Here is a 20,241-nt window from a genome sequence, read left to right as displayed (position 1 = left end):
GGAAATGGCCACAAACTGATGCATAGGAAGTTCTGCACAAATGTGCATGGGAACTTCTTCCCAGTGCAGTGACGGAGCAGTGGCACAGCTGCACAGAGAGGCGGTGGAGTCTCCTTCTCTGGAGACGTTCCAGACCCGCCTGGACGCCTACCTGTGAGACCTGGGCTAGGGAGTTGCTCTGGCAGGGGAGTTGGACTCAGTGATCTCTAGAGGCCCCTTCCAACCCCTATAATTCTGTGATTCTGTCATTCCATTTCCATTCCTTCCAGACTTGTGAGCATAAACAGATCTGAAAATATTTATCACCTGAGCTGTGTTTTTTTTCTTTCTTCTTTTCTAATTTCAAATTGTGTTTATTAGAAGAAAGATTTGTGCCATGTTTATGACAGCTCTGACAGGTGATCTGTTCAAAAATTGAATTGTTGTACCTCTGTAACTGGCTTGTTTTGTCTGTATGTCACATTTTTTCTAGTGGGGCTAATAGCCACAGGGTTGAGGAGAAGGCAAAGTGCTTCTGTAGTTTCTATTCCAGAAGCATGACCTTGCAGAGCAGTTCCAATGAAGCAGTCTTTATACATGAGCACATGCCTACAAATCATAAAGGTATACATAGCTAACAGCAGCAACTTAGGCTAGCTGAAAGATGAAAAGCAGGGTGAGCCTTTACAAGCTTTCTATCTTCTAACTTTTCCCAGATTACCTGTCAGCAGGGCCAGTGCAGTTTGCATTAGGTATCAGGTCTTAGAGGTATAATGTCCTTTGTGGGAAAGATGGAGACTACAAAGCCATTCCTTTTGAAACATTATGCATATCCAGGTCAAATGACATCCAGGCAGGAGAAGCAGAATATATGACAGTAAGAAATGGAATAAAACATTTCAGGAAGATATTTACCCTCTATTCAACTTCTCTTCACCTATCTAGAGAATGAAAGTTGGAGAGAGAATTTAACTCCTGTCAGTTCATGAAACAGATTTCTACACTCCATAACATGTCATCCTTAATGGCTTTTTATGACTCACCTCAGTGATAAATGGCAGTTACATCCCCTGCTTTCAAAGAAGCAGAATTCGACATAACAACTGTAGTTTCTCAGTATCCACGTATTTACCAAGCTTTGCTCCTCCAGTCATAGCGTTTTACTTTTGTTTGAAAGGAAATGAGTGACAAGAAGGTTAATGAGATTGGCCCTACTAATGACTAATTTCTGTTGTTCATATGATAATCACTCACTGCTACCCCTCTTATCTGAGATTGCCTCTCTTATCCCATCTGGGACTGCTTTACTTTTGTTTTAGAAGTTGTGAGGGTTTCTGTAGTTTCTTTTCTGTTTGTCTGCCTGTTTCTATATTTACAAACCAGATAGACAGTATCCCTAGGTGAGGTCCACTGTACTGGTAGTTTGTACTGGAAAATGAAGTACCTTGTTTTCCTTAAGAATCAGTGGGCCTGGTTCTTGTTAAGCACAATCCAGGATTTATGTCTGCTCCTCAGGGACTAGAAATGAGCACAGCACACTGGAAATCTGAGCAAAGATAAAAAGTAACTTCCAAAGAAATGACAAAAGCAGGATGAGATCTCCCTTCTTATCTCTAGGAGCGGCAGTCCTTCTCTCCTTTAAGAGAGATGAGTGATTTCTTTGCTTTTAAAATGACTGTTTGCTAACCATTTTTATCTTCATTCCTCTCCTCCAAAAGCACCTGGCAAATCTGCAGAAGCAAGGCCTATATATTTTTTGCACTCTGTTGCTTGGGTAGCTGAGGACCACATAAATAGTTTCCATGACAGATAGGAGATGATATTATGAAAAAAAAATGGTTCATTCCCCCTTGAAGAATCTATCTGAATCCTGATCTAAGCATCTCACTAAGCCACAGAGGCAATGTTCTACCCTGCAGTGAACTGCTGAACAAGTATCACTGAACTACTGCAGGATGTGTAGGACTCTATAAGCTGTACATGACCCAGAAAGGCAGCATGGATTGCAGCTGGCTTTGACTTCCTGAAACATTATGTCATTTTGAATTATGGGGCTTGGCTTCATAGTGTGTGCAAAACACTTTGAGATCAACAGATGGAAGGAAAATAACAATTTTTTGCACTTGTATTAGTTTGTATTAAAATTGTAATTGGAATCTGGTTTTAATGGTGATGATTAATATAATGATATCAGCATCTTGCAATGTAAGCCCCATTTTCACAGCAATGTCTATGACTTCATCTGATGGTGAAATGACTGCTTCCCTGATAAATGTGTTGGCAGAAGCCTTTCATTCTCTTCTGCATATCTTAACTGGTTTCAACAATAGCATAAAATAGCAAAGAGCTATTTTGCACATTTTTTTCTACAGTGATATCTAATATGGGAGCCTAGTTATAAAATGAAAGGCAAGAAATTGGGCTCCAGGTTCCTGCTTGACTTATTTGCTGTCTTGATTTTGCATTCTAGCATACAACTCCAGTTATATCTTCCTTTTTCTCTTTTGCTTTGGAGCAGTAAAATGGTGTGAGCTGTAATCATTTGCCTCCAAGTCAGTTATAAAATCTTACCAATCAAGGGAAAACACCACTTTTATAATTGAAAGAAAAGGTGTATGTGTGATACTATTTCTACCCAGAAGGGATGTTTTGAAAGTAAAAGTATATAGCATAGGACAGTTTATTGTCTGTGTTAGATGGCAGATGCAGAGATGGGTTTAAGCCAAAGTTTTAGTTATATAACGTATGGTTTCTAGAGGTGGGGAAATGTAAATTCTTCCAGTGGCTCAGTGAATATAGAGTTGATCCAGAAATCTGAAAACAAGTGCTCCTGTACACTGTGTGTTTGAAATTTGTTCCGTATCCTTTCTCTTGAGCTCAGCTGTAACTCAGCAGTGGCAGGAAAAAAATGAAAAAAATATGTAAGAAAACCAAGTAAGGATCTTGTATGTAGATGAAAGCACTCTAAATTGCTGTAATGTATCAGCATTATTTTTGAAGTATTTTCTTGTTTCACACAGTCAAACATAATTTCTGAACAATATTGAAGTCTATTTAGTAAGAATTTTTAATGTGATTTTCTAACAAAATAATTCCAATCTTATAAGAACTTTTTTCATCTATTAGCCAATTCTCATAAACATGGTGATACTGCTGAATATTTCAAGGCATTTGCTGGCTTAACAAAGTAGAGAAACTCATACTCACATCCTTGAGCAATCAGCGTCTTCACAATGTTTTCAACAATTCCTGAGTTCTCTTTTGCCTAGTAATTTAAGGGATTAAAGAACTGAGAGTAAACAAATCTCCATGTCCTTAGATCTTTCCCTTTTTTCTTCTCTCACCTCTCCTTTTTCTTACCTTTTTCATTGTTGGTAGATCCTTTCTTTCTTTACTTTTTCCATCTCATTTCCACTTGTAAAACATACAAATAGAAATAGTTTAAGATATGCTTCAGACTTCCAGAGTGAGCACTTGATTATTCTATTCAGGAAAACTTTATCAGTCTACTCTAAGAGTTGGCTTTTCCCTCACAGTGGACCACAGCACCTTCTAGGCCACGAGCTGCAGCAGTGTCTTTTGCCATGGGCTTTGTGGCCTGCTTAAAAGCATAAAAGCAAGAATTTGCAGTTTGATTACACTGCTCTCTAGAGACCACTGTGGACTCCCTGCTCATCCATGCTCCATTTTATCCACAACTATGGGCACTCATTAAGCACATGTCAGATAAGACAGATGTGCTCAGGATTCATGCAACTTTTCCAGCAAGTCAGAGCATACAATTTTCTATCATCGCAGAATGGCTTGGTTTGGAAGAGACATGAAAAATCAGCTGGTTCCAAACCTTGCAATGGGCTGGGCTGCCACCTGCAAGATCAGGCTGCCCTGAGTCCATCCACCTGGGACACTTCCAGGGATGGGGCAGCCACAGCTTCTCTGGGCAACGTGAGAAATTATCCTAGGAAATTAATTTAAGGTCTTACTTGTGCTGCTTATTTCTTCACTTTTATTCTCACATACCATTGCAAGAAGAAAATATACCTTTCTTTTTTTACTACTAACATTGATGTTTAATTGGTATTTATTTTATAAGACCCTTACCTATTCATCAAGTATTCCTTACCCATTAATTTGTTTTCATCCAGATCCACTCTCTTGCACCAGCAAATTTACTGATTGGCTTTTCTTTTTGGTTGCTACACCTCTTCCTCTTCAGAACTGAGAAAGTCATTTGTTTCAGATGATAAACTACTTTATGCCAAGGATTGTTTCATTTAACTTTAAATTAAAATGCAATATTCCCTATTGTAAGCAAGTGTCACTTGCAAGAATTTTCTGTCACCTTCTATGAGTTTTAGTTCAGATATATATGGCATGAGATCATTATTAAAATAGAGCTGCCATTTGAAACAGATGTGTGAACAACTGCCCAAGCAGTTGACTAGAGTTAGACTGTCTTTAAAGAAAAGGAAGAACAATAACCACTATGTTATGGCATATTTTCCAATATTTCTGCATCTGTTTAGATTGAAAATTTTGTCAGACATTGAGTTCTACTTTGTCTCGACTCAATGTGCAGTTCTGTCCCTGCCTCTTGTGCCAGGTTTTACAGCTGTGGAACCTGACAGTGGGAAGAATTCAGTGTTTCTGATTGTTTTCATGAAAAGGTATTTTGCAACACTTGTAATACAATTTATGGAATTATACAATTTATGTCAAGTGGCAGTGGAACACAATTAGGAGCAGATAGGACCTGGAAGAAGAAAATTTTCAGCGAGTTTGGGCTGCTTGAATAAATTTGTTCCCTCAACTTACACATCACTGCGACCTTGTTCACAGCAGGGCTGAGATCCTGAGTTGCAAGGACTATGAATCATAACCATTTTATTTGATATGTTAGCTCATGCAGGTGCAGTCATGTGCTTGTGGGAGACTGTGCCATCTAAATGGTCAGCAGTGTTTCAAGGGGCTGACAAACAACCAGATTTGTTGTTTGACTTGAGACAATTTGTTGCTGTTAAACAGCATTCATTGTACCACTTAAACACTCTTCACCTCTTTGAGCTTCTGTTTTCTTAAACCTATTTTCTCCAGTCACAGAACCACAGAATATCTTATGTTGGAAGAGACATTAAAGCCCATCTGGTTCCAACAGCCAGCTCAGCTGCACAAGGCCTCACCTAACCTGGCCTTGAGCACCTCCAGGGATGGGGCATCTACAGTTCCTCTGAGAAACCTATGCCTAGGTCCTCACCATCCTCTGTGGAAATACAAGAAAGTATATTCAGAGCAGAAGGTTTGGAGCAAGACAAAAGGCATGAGAAAAGAAGGCTGAGAACCAAGGACTCTCCAGAAGAAAACAAGTTCAAGTAATCTGTGTGATGACAAAACCTGAATGGAGAAAGACTGTGTGGCTTGGAACAACTCGTGACCCTGATTGGAGAAGCATCTGTATGCACGGTTAAGGAGTGTTTGAGGAGAATTCTGTTGACATGTAAAGGCGGGTGGGAAAGTTACAAGAGAAAACTTGTGAATGTATATAAGGGATGTTAGAACCTGTAATAAATGATTTTTATCATCCATACCTGAGTCCGTGCCTCGGACACTGAAAGCCTCTGAGTAAAAATTTATTTCTAATACCTGGTCTAAATCTTCCTCTTTCAGTTTAAAGCCATCATCCCTTGTCCTGTCAATAAACTCTCTGATAAAGAGTCCCTCTCCAGCCTTCTTGTAGGTTCCCTTTAGTTACCAGAAGGCCATTGGAAGGTCTCCCCAGACCTTCTGGATATAACTTCGAATTTTTTAAGACTTGTAGAATTACTTACCAGTAAGATAGTGAGGCAGTAAGTATATCTCCCTGAATAGGCTGGATAATTCCTTTGCTTGAGAGATAGCGGAGTATCATTATGGTGTTAGTTTGTACAGGTGCCGATCTGTTTAATGTAGAAGTCTCTGTCACTTACCCAAGTTGAAAATGTAAGCACAGATTGAACACTGTATGAAAGAAACAAGATGAGTAAAAAGGAACCCTTCCAAGCAGGTAGACTAATATTAACTTGTACAAAGTGAAAGACAGAAGGTACACATATTGCAACTGCTAATTGCACAATTTGGCTTAAATCATGCCAATTCCTGTGCTAGCAGTAACCGTTTCTTCTCTAACAGGTTTCTTACTGGTAGGTAATTATAATGATAGTTAGTGATCCTGATCCCTAACACCTTCCACGACAAAAGATATTTAGGATCTTTCAAAGTTACATTGACTTGCTTGTTTGTAGCAGGTGTTTCAAACTTGGCAGAGGAAGTATCCAAGAACTAAATAAATTGATTTTCTTTTGTTGTTTTTTGTTCGTTTGTCTGTTTTTGTCTTTCCCCCCATGGTATTACTTTCAACAGCAACATGAGATCTTAAGATAACAGAGGCAGGATTATATGAATTGATATGCTGTAATATAAAAGAGCAGAGGGAGAATAGCAACAGTCATATCATGGTTTTTCCTGTCCAGTACAGAAAAAAGAAACTGTCTTTGATCTCTCTATATTTTCCACAGAGCTATATTTCAGTGCCTTGTACTGTCCCAACAGTACAAAGTCTTGCTGTAGACTAAGACTGCAAATGCTGTGCCAGCACAGATGACAAATTCATAAAGTGTACTCAACACTCAATAAAGCTTACATTGTACAGTGCTTCTTATGGGCTTTCCTTCTGCATCATTTAGCCACAAATCCTCAGAGGTGAGGACTTTCTCTTAACTTCAGCATGACCTAGTTAGATAAAAGCAAGGTAATAAACTGTCACAGTAATAAATAGCTATGAGTACTCTGTGAGCATTATGAGCAGTTTGGTGACACCTATGAAAGCAATGTATGTTGTTTATTTCCTTGATACAGGAATGGTTTCACAATAACTGAAATAACTGAAATATCTGAAATCAACACTACAGGTGATGGTCAGGGGAAGAGCTTCATTTTTCTATTTTATTCTGAACTAGCAAAATAATGAGGTCTTTCTGTTTCATGACAAGGTGCAAAATTAGTTGGGCTCCTCAACCTTCCCAAAGAAGACATGGAGCAGTTAAGACAGATGTCCTGATCATCCAGCTGAGCATATTAGGGAGTACTATCTACATTTGTGTAAGATACAGTTTTTTTATACTGTAAGATTTAGGGGTTTTTCATTTGATGAAGTAGGCATCTTTACAAAGTTCCAACTAATAAGTTAAAAAATAGGCTGTATTTAAAAACAAAACTAAAAGGAGGCAAGGGAAAGGAAACTGAAGATGCCTTCAGAAGCCAAACATTGGCACAAGTGTCACATCAGTCATCATCACAGTCATCTATGGCCTCATCATCAGTTGCACCTGAGACACACTTTGGCAGCCCTCCAGAGTGCACATCATGAGCAAAGACACTGCAGTTAACTTTGATTGATGTCAGTATTTCATTGTTTCTGCCAGCAAACTCCCTCAATTGTTCAGTGGCAGCGTTATCCTCAGCACTAAATAATTTCTTGGAACTATAATAGACGACTTTGCAAAATGTCAGCAAGAGATTTCTGTTTTTAAGTCTCTACTTGAAAGAAATAAATCTTTCCCCTCATTTATCCCATGATCATTATTTGTTATCTTTTCTGCCTCCCCTCCTTCCCCTCCCCCCAGCTTTGCATTTCTTAATGTTTTTCTGAATTGCTCACAAAAGCAAAAGACTAATAGTACTTGCTGTAGGTAGGCATCATAAAGCAGGAAAGTGCTCTGGGTTATTTCTGTATGTCATTTTGTTGATAAACTTCAGAAAAGATGCTTGCCTCATACACCAATAGCAGAAGACTGTGCTTTTGTGAGAAGTTAATTGATATGCAAAAGAGGAAACTGAAGTTCTAAGGGACACGAATCTTCAAATGTAGAATAATGAAGAACAGTTTCCCAAATAGATAATTTTAGCATGTGTACAATCATAACATATTACTCTTCTGTGTATGACATCTTGGGCTTCATGATTTTTAAGTCACAGAGCTGAAGCATATGCCAGGTGAGCAGCATGAATAGCATGTTTGTTTGATCTCGTGATCTTCCTCATAAGGAAGAACAAAACCCACAAAACTAGTTAGATGCCTAAGCCCCTTTCACATCAGTGAAAATTTGACATTTGGATTAAATTGTATCCATCAACAGTTCTGTTCACTGGTAGACAATTAATTACACAAGTACTTAAAAAATCTTAAGAGAGATTTTAAGTTACTCTTTTAATTTTTTTTTTAATTTTGTGACAGTTTTGGAATAAGTGACATCTCACTTATGCTGAATCTATTTCCAGCCCAAAACATGTTTTCATGACAATATTAAGGCTTTATTTTCACCCTGAATAATTCTCCACCAACAAAGAATGTTATAACTGAAACGTCTTTTTAACCAAATTACAAATCGTATATTTTATTGAGTGCCTATAGTCAAGGACAATATAAGTGGGCTCTGTATAACACCTGTATACATCTGCCTAACTTAATTTGTAACTTGGAGGCTGTTCATCTCACAGAATAAGATGCAAGCTACACAGTGTTCTTTCACAGTGGAAAGTGGAAGAACATGTCTCTCCTGAGTTACTTTCCTCTATTGGCAAGTAAACCATAATAACTATCATCTGGTTTAAATACTGGTACCCTCTAGTGTTCACTCACAGTAAAACTTGCAAAATTTTAGTGGAAGCAGATTCCCTCCCTTTACATGACCATGTCTTCTGGTGCAATTTGTAATCTTATCCAAATCTCCTTTGAAGAAAATGACTTACTTAGCCCTGTTGGAGTCTTCCCACTTAATGTCTTCATTCATATATCACACTGTACTGATGCAGACACAAAAAATTGCAGCACTGACACATCTGGTCTCTGCTTCTACAATAGCGTGAATTACTGGAGTATGAACAGAATTAATTGATGAGGATGTTTCATTTTTTCTTTTGAACTGTGACTACAAGTGAGTGCGTGCATTTTCCTAGTGGACATACCCACAATCACAGGACCACAGTGAAGGTTGCTGTATAGACCTGGTTCAAACTATCACTCCTTGACCCTGGTAAACCAGCAACAAGGAAATTCAGATTTATTCAGAAATGAAAGGTCAAAGAAATTATTTGAATGCTGTTTGTAACCACAGAAAATTATTGGGTGATATACTTAATCTCTCTTCATAACTAGACCTCAATTAACTCCAGAGGCTTTCCAGGTATAATTACCAGTGAGTACATTCTTAGACATTAAATAATTACTCTCTTCTTAAGTCACATCTAAATGGAATCTGAAAATTGCCCAGCAAAATCAAAGTAGACAACAGAGAAGTTGGTTGTTCTGTGGTGCTCTGCATAACCGGTGGGTTATTTAAGGTTAGTTGCTTTACGACAGCAAATTTGGGGAAGGAAGAAAAGTCTCCTAATTGTACACTCGTGATATCCATTTGCTCTGAGTAAGAAGATGGATTATCAACAGAGAAAATGGTGTAAATTATGACACCTTGGTAAGGTGAACTAAAAGCATGTGAACAGCAGCAATGTAAATATTTGTGAGGAAGAAGTAGAGAAGTGGTGTGAGGAATTAAATTTTAAAACTCACAGTGAAGTTAATACAAATAATTAGATTATGTATAGTTGGGACATTTGAATTTGAAGAATATGAAGTGTTTTTCAGCAGGAAGCTGTTGACCAGCTGTGAACTTCTCCCTTTTGGTCAGTATGAGTTCACAGAATCATTAAATTCGGAAAAAAACCCTAAGATAATATAGTCCAACCACTGACCCATTGCCATCATGCCCACTAAACCATGCTCCTCAGTGGCACACCTGTATGTTTCTTGAACACTTCCAGGGGTGGTCACTCCACCAGCTCCCAGGGCAGCCCACTCCAATGCCTGACAACTCCAAGAATAATTCTTCACAATATCCAACCTAAACCTCCCCCGGTGCAACATAAAGCCATTCACACTCATCCTATTACTGTTATCTGGGAGAAGAGACCAATTAATACCTGACCATAACCTTCTTTCAGGTAGTTGTAGAAAAAGATAAAATCACTCCTGAGCCTTCTCTTCCCCAAACAATCTCTGTCCCCTCAGCCACTCCTCATAAGGCTTGGTCTTTGGTTTTTGTGCACTTCCCTGAACACAGTTCAAGCCCTCAGTGTCTCTCTTACAGTGAGGGGCCCAAAACTGAACACAGAACTCAAGGTGCAGCCTCACCAGGGCTAAGTACAGAGGGACAATCACCTCCCTACTCCTGCTGACTACAGCAATTTCTCTCTCTTGTGGATTTCTGAAGTTAATCTTTACTAAAGTCTGAAAGTTTCAGATACAGAAAAGATCACAGTCTCTCATTAAATGTTGGTTTGGTATTTAAATAAAGATTTGAGATGCTACCTCTGCTGCACTGTTACTGATTTCCTTTCTGCAGAAAATACTGGTTAGCATTGGGTTGCTGCAGTCTCACCTCTGGTTATGGATAGGACAGACATCACAAGCTGTCTTCCTGAGTTGCTTTTTGAGGCTTAGGATTGTTTCTGTAACCATTTGAACTGCTGTAGGTATTTTGTGGGGATATTAATACAGTGTGATTTTAAAATTGTAGCATTCGGGTGCATTTATTAGAGCAATAGGAATGTTCTTTGACCAGTAGAGTACTCAAATGTCCAAGTAAGGTGTCTAATTAGTCCCTTCGATACATAGAGAGAAAAAACTTACATGAGGAGAAAAGCCTTAAAACAGGAGGGCTACAAGTGCTGTGAGGTGAGCCACTGTGCATTTTACTTGTGATGTATTCAACTTAACGATACATTTAAATTAATATTTTGATAGTTCACATTCCTTTCAATAGATCTTCAGACAGGTTTTTCTTCTGTCTTTCAAAGGATTTTTTTTTCTGTGTTTCTGAAGGATTCAGTAAGTATCCGTAGTGAAACAAGCAAACCAGAGAAATCCAACAAAACAACCAACCAAATAAAACACACCAAAACCCAAACAAACAAATAAAACCAAGCAAACAAAAAAACAAACAACCACCACTTGTTACCTGTTTACTCTTCTGATTGAAATTAAGTACAATTAAGCAAGCATTCCCTTTATTATCAGTAATATTGTTGAGTGTTTTTCGTTTTGAGAAAGACTGCTAGAGACATAGCTCCTTTTGAAGACTAGGAACCAAAGTAAGGAGAGATGAAGTCTTTTAATCAGTGAGATTGAATGAAATGGGAAATGAATTTTAATCTACCATCAATAAATGTCTCCTTAGTGATTCCCAACTAAAGCCAATATAAATCTTGGAAATGTCTATCTACATGCAAATAGACTCTACAGATCATGCATAAATTCTCTTCCTTCTTGCCTCGCCTAATGACAGCAACAAGAGTTATAGTATTTTAGGATAAAGTGTTGAAATATGTAGTGGACAGATTAGATGAATATTACTGGTTCAGCTCAATCTGTAGCACAATTCATGTGACAAATGCATCCTTAATTCTAGCACTTAGTAAATCCTTTGGTGTGCCAATATGCTGCGGTTCTACCCAGAAAATATTCTGGTTATTCAAGTGTATTTTATTAATATTTGAAAGATTTCTTAAAATATTTGTTGCTTTTACCATCAAAATCTTTAGTGCAAAATAAGTTTTTTCTTTAGAAATTTCCTGGAGTGGTACACAATCATAGAACCATAGAATCACAAGGTTGGAAACGATCTATAAGATCATCTAGTCCAACTGTCTTCTCATTACCATTGCTATCACAAGCTACTAAACCATATCTTGCAACTCCTCATCCAGACACCTCTTGAACACTTCCAGGGACGGTGACTCCACGACCTCCCTGGGCAGGCCATTCCAGTGCCTCACCACTCTCTGAGAGAAAAAGTATTTCCTCGTATCTAGCCTAAACCTCCTCTGATACAACTTGTGGCCATTTCCATGGGTCCTGTCTGTTGCTTGGGAGAAGAGGCTGAACCCCTCTTCACCCCAACCTCCCTTCAGGAAGTTGTAGAGTGCAATGAGGTCTCTCTTGAGCCTCCTCTTCTCCAGACTAAACAATCCCAGCTCCCTCAGCCGCACCTCATAAGACTTGTGCTCCAGACATAGAATCATCTGAGTTGGAATGGACACCTACAAGACATCTAGCCCAACTCCCTTGCAATGAACAGGGACACCTACAGCTTGATCTGGTTGCTCAGAGCCCCATTCAGCCTGCCCTTGAATCTATTCATGCATGGAGCATCCACTGTCTCTCTGGGCAACAGTGCCTTATACCTTTACCTTTCTTACCTATATCCAATCTAAATCTCCCATCTTTTAGTTTGAAACCAATTCCCCTTTGATCCTATCACAGCAGACCCTACTAAGGAGTCTGTCCCCTTCTTTCTGATAGCCCTCATTTAGGTACTGAAAGTCTGCTATCAGGACTCTGGAGCTTTCTCTTCTCCAGGCTGAACAGCCCCAGCTCTTTCAGCCTGTCATATGGAATAATAGAGTAAAATTCAGCCTCTGGATCAAGACAGTTACATTTTCCTGCAGCACATAGTGATATTTTATAGTGATGTTAACCTGTGATCCAACCAGGCAAAAACTTCATAGCACTCACACTGTAAAATCACTAAAATCCTTCTATTTGTCTGCTTCTATTATTATGTGAAGTGCTCACAAGCAGGCAACTGTCTTTGCCAAGACCTTTAGAAAACATCATATAGCATTAATTACTAGATCTCATGTCTGTCATGCAAGAAACCATTATAGCTTCATTCCAGCAGGAGACCTATGCGTTATCAACACTCTATTCAGTTACAGTGAACCTGAAAGACAGTGATCGTCTTCTATTCCTATTGAGCCTAAGACAGTGGATCTGTCCCTTCAAACTACCTAACATAAGGCAGTATTCAGCACACTGGTGTTTGTATCAACAGTATCTACGGCGCAACAAGCAATTGTTCATTAGTTTGCATACTGCGGAAGGATGTCCTCATCTCAAGTCACAGTTGTATTTATTCTGAATTTGTACACATTCTCCTTCTTACTGGAAAGAAAGTCTGCCTTTCTATAGCTTTTATAGAAGAATTAATGCAGTATGATATTTTCCAAGGCTCTTGGCAAAGAGGACTTTCTGCTAGTGAAGAGTTCACATGATAATGGAAGCAGACAAATCTAAAGATTTTAGTGATTGTACAGAGAGTAGTGACTGCTATGAAATTTTAGCTTGCTTGGAGCATAAGACGCATCTCTGTAAATTACTGTCTGTTGCAGGAAAATGTGTTCATCTTTTGTACAGAAGTGGTGTTAGCCTACTGACGTATTTGTAGATCTGTTTGCAGTGCAACATGGAGGAGTCAAACAATGGACACAGCAATGCAGGATGCAAGATCATCACTTGTGAGTCTGAAATCCACTGATCCACTGTTGTCTGTTTATTCTGGAGACAGAAGCCCTACAATAGCTGCAGTTTTATCACACTTTGATGTTTTAGATGAGGACATAAATGACATCATAGGGTTATCAGGAATATGATTGTGCATACATTTATTTTTTGAGACCTAGTTTTTTGCTGACTTAGCTAAAATCTTAATATCAGAAAGATATTTTTTTCTCCAGAGTATGCCAAGAGAACATACTGAGCGAGAGCAGAAGCACTGATTGTAATGTTTTACTGAGTGGATGTACAAAGGTTGAGACTGTGACCTGGTGAAGAGATATGAATTGGTCTTCTTCCAGCAACTGAACTGGCAGACTAAAGTGGTAGCCAAACCTGACAATGTCATTCCAGATCTTCCCTGCAGATTATTTTTATCACTGTTTTGTTCCTTTGAAATCCCACCTTCAAGGACTGGCCTTCCAAAGAGCACTCAGCTCCACAGCACCCAGGAAGACAGTAAATACAGACTTGATTTTTCTTCAGTTTTGAAAACTCTCTTTCTCATTTTGTTTATTATCAATTCCAAACATACTTATTATATTTTATTATCTCACATTCTGCTCCTGTGTTTAGTAAACTAAGGGTTTTTGTTGTTGTTGTTTTTTTCCCTTAACTTGTTGCCGCTGTTTTCCTTAGGCCAGGCCCATTTCACTTTCTTTTGGCTTTTTCCCCCCTTCTCTCCCCAGAGTGTGGATCCATGGGTCCCTTCACACCCTTGTTGTGGAAACCATACCTAACCATGACACAGGTAAGTGAACCAAAATGGCAGCAAGGAGCGCAAGTCATTTCTGCCAGAAGAAGGGACAGATAATTTCTAGTTTCGATTACATAACAAGTTCTCCAAGATCCATGATGGTCTAACATTTGTTAGAAAGGTATGCTACAACTACTACGCAGCACTATGAAGTACTACCCTTGTGATCTGTACAAACCACAGTGTCCTTCCAGCAGAGGTAGCTCAATTCCAGATCTTCATTTCTGCCTTAGAAAGTGTCAAGATGTTATAACTCTGGATATTAAAGATATGTCACTGGTATAAAAAACTGAGAAATACTGCAATGCTTTGGAAACTTATAGCATATCCTTGTTCTAGTTCTAGATTTGGATAACACACATTGATTCATTTGTTATATAGATTAAGTGACATGAAAAGAACAGGTAGGATGCACTAAGTATGACTGAAGTTATCACCCTGGATTCCGCATGTCATGCAGGACACGTTGGAGCTGCTGCCTAAGGACACTGTGGGCACAAGAAGTTCACCTGCATTCCAGAAGAAGCCAAGTGGGCACTCTAGAAGGAGATCCAGAATGGATTTGTTGAAAAGACAAGCCACTTGATTTGCTTTGTTTCCTGACCTGGAAAAAGAAGGCTAATACAAGAGGAGAGAGTAAGTTACACAGATGCTCACCCTCTTCTTACTCCACATATGCTGCTGGAAAAAGACTGCTGGGGTAGAATTGATCCTGGTCTTACATTTTAATAGGCTTCACCACAGAGCTAAGATTAGTCTTGTCTATCACATATAAGACATCTCACAGGAAGAGGAAGGAGAACAAGAAAATCATGATTAGGATTTCACATGCCACGGGTGGTAAAAATGATTATAAAACTGGAAGCAGTGTATGCTATAGCTGTAAAGATTGGCATGAAACAACAGTGATATTAGTGAACTGATAAAATAGCAAAATGTTCCTTAGGTTTGTGTTGATCTTCCAGTTCTGATCTTCTGTTTCTGCTCAGTCTGTTCAATGGGAAAAAGTTGATTACTGTCAACTCTCAGCCTCCTCACCCCCTATTCATTTTCTTCATTATTTTCTTTTTGTGTATGTAAATGACCAGAGTAGCTTTTCCATGTTGGGATTGACTTTCCAATTTCCAAATAAAAAAGAATAAGAGCTCATCTGCTTTCATGCTTAACTGGTCATAATTTCCAGCTGTAATATCCAATAATCATTTCCAATAGTCCATTTGAGCTAGCAATACAACCATGAAAAAGTTTTTACTAATTAGTTTTTGAAAAGCAGTAAGGATAACCTAGAACTTCTTTTTCCTAATTTTTCTTACAGTATCATAGAATTCTTAGAGGGAAGGGACCTCTGCAATCAATCTAGTCCAACTACCCTGCAATGAACAGGGACATCCACATCTAGACCAGGTTGCCCAGGGCCTTATCTAACCTCACCTTTAAAGTCTCCAGGGACAGAGTGTAAACCACAGTAGGTAACCTGTTCCAGTGCCTCACCTCTCTCACTGTAAAATATTTTTTCCTTATGTGTAACCTAAATCTATGCTCCCTGAGCTTGAAGTCATTTCCCCTAGTTCTGGTGCCACAGACCCTGTTAGAGCATCTCTCCCCTTCATTCTTGCAGCTCCAGTTAGATACTGAAAGGCTGCTATCAGGTCACCTGGCAGCCTTCTCTTCTCCTGGCTGAACAGCCTCAGCTCTCTCAGCTTGTCCTCATAGGAGAGGTGTTCCATTCCATAGATCATTTCTGTGGTCCTCCTCTGGATGCGCTTGAACAGGTCTGTATCTCTTCTGTACTGAGGATTCCACATTTGGACGCAGTACTCCATGTGACTTGCAGTTTGGCCTAATGGAGGCTCATTTTATGAAATGTTTCCTTAAAGAAGTAAGCGTTTTAGCCATTATAAGTTCCTCATTGCTGTAATGGCCAGATCCAATAGGCTGGACTGATGAACCACATAGATATGCTGTTGTTATCAAGATCATATTTAGATGTCATCTAGCTATTTCATTCTAAATAAAGGCTTTCACAACAGGGATGGATTTTCTTTAATGTTTGTTAAACTCTTGTTAACATTAAGGTATAACCAAATTACAGAATTATAGAATCATAGAATATCTTGAGCAGAAAAGAACTCACAAGAATTGTTGAATCCAAGTCCCTACTCCACACAGGACTATACAAAATCCAAATCCAATGTCTGAGAGCACTGTCCAAACACTCCTTGAACTTGAGCAGTGAGCCGTGCCCATTGCCCCGGGGAGCCTGTTCTGTTTCTGTTCCTAACCTCCAACCTGATCCCCCTGACATAGCTCCCTGCTGTTTCCTTGGACCCTATTGCTGTCATAGGGAGCAGAGCTCAGCACTGTCCTCTGCTTCCTGTGAGGAGAGACTCAAAACTGATGAAATTTGGGAAACTGCCACCTTGTCCAGCACATTAGTACCAATATTTTCAGCTTGATTCTCACTTGAACTTCCTGTGAAACATGCAGCAAATTACCTTATCTTGGTTAAGTAATGAGATTGGCTTACCACCACGCTGTAAAGATCAAATCACGCCCAGTATTATGAGGGCTAGTTTGAAATATTTTTGGTGGAAATCTATATTTGCTAATTTTAGTTTTGCAGTACTAATAGTTTCAATTTAGAACTCTTCTTTTAGAGTCTTAGTTACTTCTGTGCATTATGTATGTGCCTAGAGTGTGAATAATTATTGAAAAACTCCAAAAATAAGAATTATTATTTTTCAGCCTATATGTGTCAGGAAACAATGAACGTTTGGGTTTGTATGGCAGATTATGAGCTACAGCACAAGAGAATGCAATTGTGCAGTGTGTAACACTATAAATCTTGATTCACAAAACAATCTCCAGCTTTGTTGGCCATACTCACATAAAAGAAGAGAGTAAAGGTGGTAGACCACACTTGATTTGGAAAAAGAAAAGAAAGAATGCTAACTCTTATGATGTGTCTGACAAAAGTTACTACCACTCCAGAACCCTTTGGAAAGGAACATTGTCAGTATTATGCAGAAAAGAATACTATGCAATAGTACCTTTCTACACAGAAGGACATGAACAAAAGATGAAGTGGAAATCACTCTGGCAAGCTGATATAGTTTCTGATGTAAGTAATAATAGAAAAGACAGCTTTTGTTTATACCACAGTGTATTACTGCTATCAGAATACAAATATATAACTGTAAATAACTGCAATAAGAGAGAATGTATTTACTTGTCATTATAGGCATGCTGCTAAGAAATCTTGGTTTTTTATGTGATGGATAAATTATTTTGAAAACTATGTGGCTGATTGCAAATAATGCAGAACAGAAATGCACAAAAGCTGACAAATATTAGGAAAATGTTTCATTCATACTAGTTACAATATACTTTTCAAATCACATTGTCAGTGTGTAGTGGGGACATGTTTACTCAGTGTAATTCTGTTGTCAACAGACTACCTGCTTTGAGATGTAGAGAGTGTATTAGGCGTCAGCTTGTCAAGCAAGACCATCAGTAGGGTAGTGAATTGCTTAACTGCAATTCACTTGCCTTACTCACTGAACAGTTAAATACTGAAATGTCTGAAATATGAGAACTCCCTTAAACCCTTTTAAACAGAGGGCAATCTACAGGAGATTCAACTTTACTGTTTAGTGTTAGTCACATTTTAAGATATCAGTGCTCCTTTAATTTTGTTAAATGCTATGCTAGTTCATTCTACTTATTTGAATCAGATGTCTGGGCATGTATGTACCTGTGCTATCAGTTGTGGATGGAATTGTATAGGCACACATTCATGACCTCCTGTTTATCTTTGGAGAGGCAGAGGCTTAAGAAAATCTATGCAACTATCAAGATTGAAACGCCTCCACACTGAATGCATTCTTTCTCACATTTGTTTCTTAACAAAGTTGGATTGGTTTTACTTGCAGCACTAAGCAACTCTCAGTGTTCACAACTACTTTTGGAACAATAAAACTGAACATCTCGCTTTTAACATTCAAAGCCATGATCACAAGTTACATGACCCACATGTAACAGTGGTGTGAGTATCCAAAGGAAGATAATGAGTTTGCCAGCTGGGAACAAAGTGGGGATTAGACAGAAGAGGATCTACCATAGGATTTATGTGAAAACATTTCATTAATGCTTTAATCTACATCGATTGCTGGTATCTCCAAACTAAAGTTTAAGCCTTATCACTTCTTCTAAAATGCATTTTCCTAGGTTGTTAAGATGAATGTGATTTGTGATAATATAGCAACTAGATCTTGGTCTGATCTCTAGTAAATGTCATGTTTATTTGTGGAATTGTGAACCCAGTTCCACAAAAGCTCCCTTGTTGGATGGATTTGATTGTTCTTCTGATCTGTTTATGCTGGTGTAAATCTGGAAAGACCTCATTTACAGCCAAAGTCGGTGGTATTTCAGTCATGCAAACCTTCTAAGACGAACTACAGCATCAGTCACATCTGGTAGGAGAGCCTTTCCCTCACTGAATCTCCAAATTTTTGTAGACTGGCACCAACAGTTGTCAGCCACCCTTCGTCTGCCCTCTCCCAAGATGGGCAGGGTACCAACACCATCATCAGGCATGCTGATTGTCTGAGTCTAGATGATCCAGATGGGTGCAATATAGATAGATGTACATGACTGTAGATAGATGCATAGTCAGGATAATACTGCAGACTTCGTCTACAACCAATTGAAATATCTGGCCAGTTTCCACGCATGCAACAGGAGGACTTGAGGTAGTGACTTGTTTAGAAAACTGTGGTATTTTAAAGAATCAGAAGCTATAGGAAATTAGTTTGCTCTTATGTTTGGCTGAGGCAAGGACTGATAATCTCAGATGAGATGAAAAGAACTCTAGGGACTTTGGAAGAGGAAATTGTATTTCTAGTATTACCTGCAGAGCTTAGCAGACTAGCAGAAAAAAGTGGAGTGGCAGCTTCAGTCTAAATAAATGCTGATTAAACAGACTTTTCTATGCATTAATAATGCTCCTGTGGTCTTTAATGGGAGCTGAAAGAAACAATTTTTGGTCTTCAGATAAGTTATTTCTGCAATTTGCTAGTAAATATTACAAAGCTTCCCATCCTTTGCTAACATCTTTGCTGGTTGAAATACGATGAAGATAAATACAACTATGTTTAAATGAGAAAAGTGTATCTTTTTTTAGCTGCGGGGCTCTTGGAATACAAATAATTCTCAAAGCAGGATAAAAACTCATGCTCAACATATCTTGCAGGCCATAACGCTCTTCTTCTGTAGGACTGTCTTCACAGCTAATTGCTAGTTCATCTGAAATTAACTTCTGTTTGTGGACTGCTTATATGTTATCACTCTGAATTCACAAATCAGCAAATGCAGACAATTTCAAAGCTTCATTTTAAAACTAAAATGCTGTTTGCTACCTTTATTTGACTTTCCAGAAACCTAGAAGCAGAAACTACCTCAAAGTAACCACACATCTCCACTCCTGCCAGAGACCAAAGTACACAGTGCTCTGTGTTTCATTAAACATCTAGTTCCCATATGGACATTTTATTAAGATATTCATTGAACTTGCAGCTATATATTAATTCATGCTAATTGTGATTCTCACAAATTGAAAGGCTGAGGAGCAAGGAGAATGCAGAATGGAAGAAAGGGAAAAAGGAAAGCAAAGAAATAACGTGCAGATCATTCTGCATATTGTCTGATTTGTTCTGTGCTATTCTCCAGAGTAGATGCATACCAGTGTTTTTTTCCTGGTAAGATATTTGCCTTACCCCTAACAGGCAGTATTTTATTAGCCTTGTTCTCTGAGGTTTGACTCCTGATTCTTTAGCTGACTACTTTGAAATTCAGCTTATGCTTTCAGGCCCCTGAAAGTCACCTGTTTCATGAACAGTAGATTAAAGCAATTGTTCTGATTCTTGTGTCCATGAATAGGATTCCACACAACAAACTTATCAAGACTGTGATTACAGTCTCTCTATTTTTTTCTTCAGTCCCAGAAAAGAAAATGAAAGGCACAAGCAGACTGCATAAGTTGATTTACATGTTAAAGAATACAAACCTAGGGAAAATAGCAAAA

The sequence above is a fragment of the Cyrtonyx montezumae genome, unplaced genomic scaffold (assembly GCF_038088225.1).
Source record: "Cyrtonyx montezumae isolate F1298 unplaced genomic scaffold, pur_monq_1.0 scaffold_36, whole genome shotgun sequence".
In the NCBI taxonomy this organism is placed as follows: domain Eukaryota; kingdom Metazoa; phylum Chordata; class Aves; order Galliformes; family Odontophoridae; genus Cyrtonyx; species Cyrtonyx montezumae.
Note: the sequence above shows the minus strand (reverse complement) of the source record.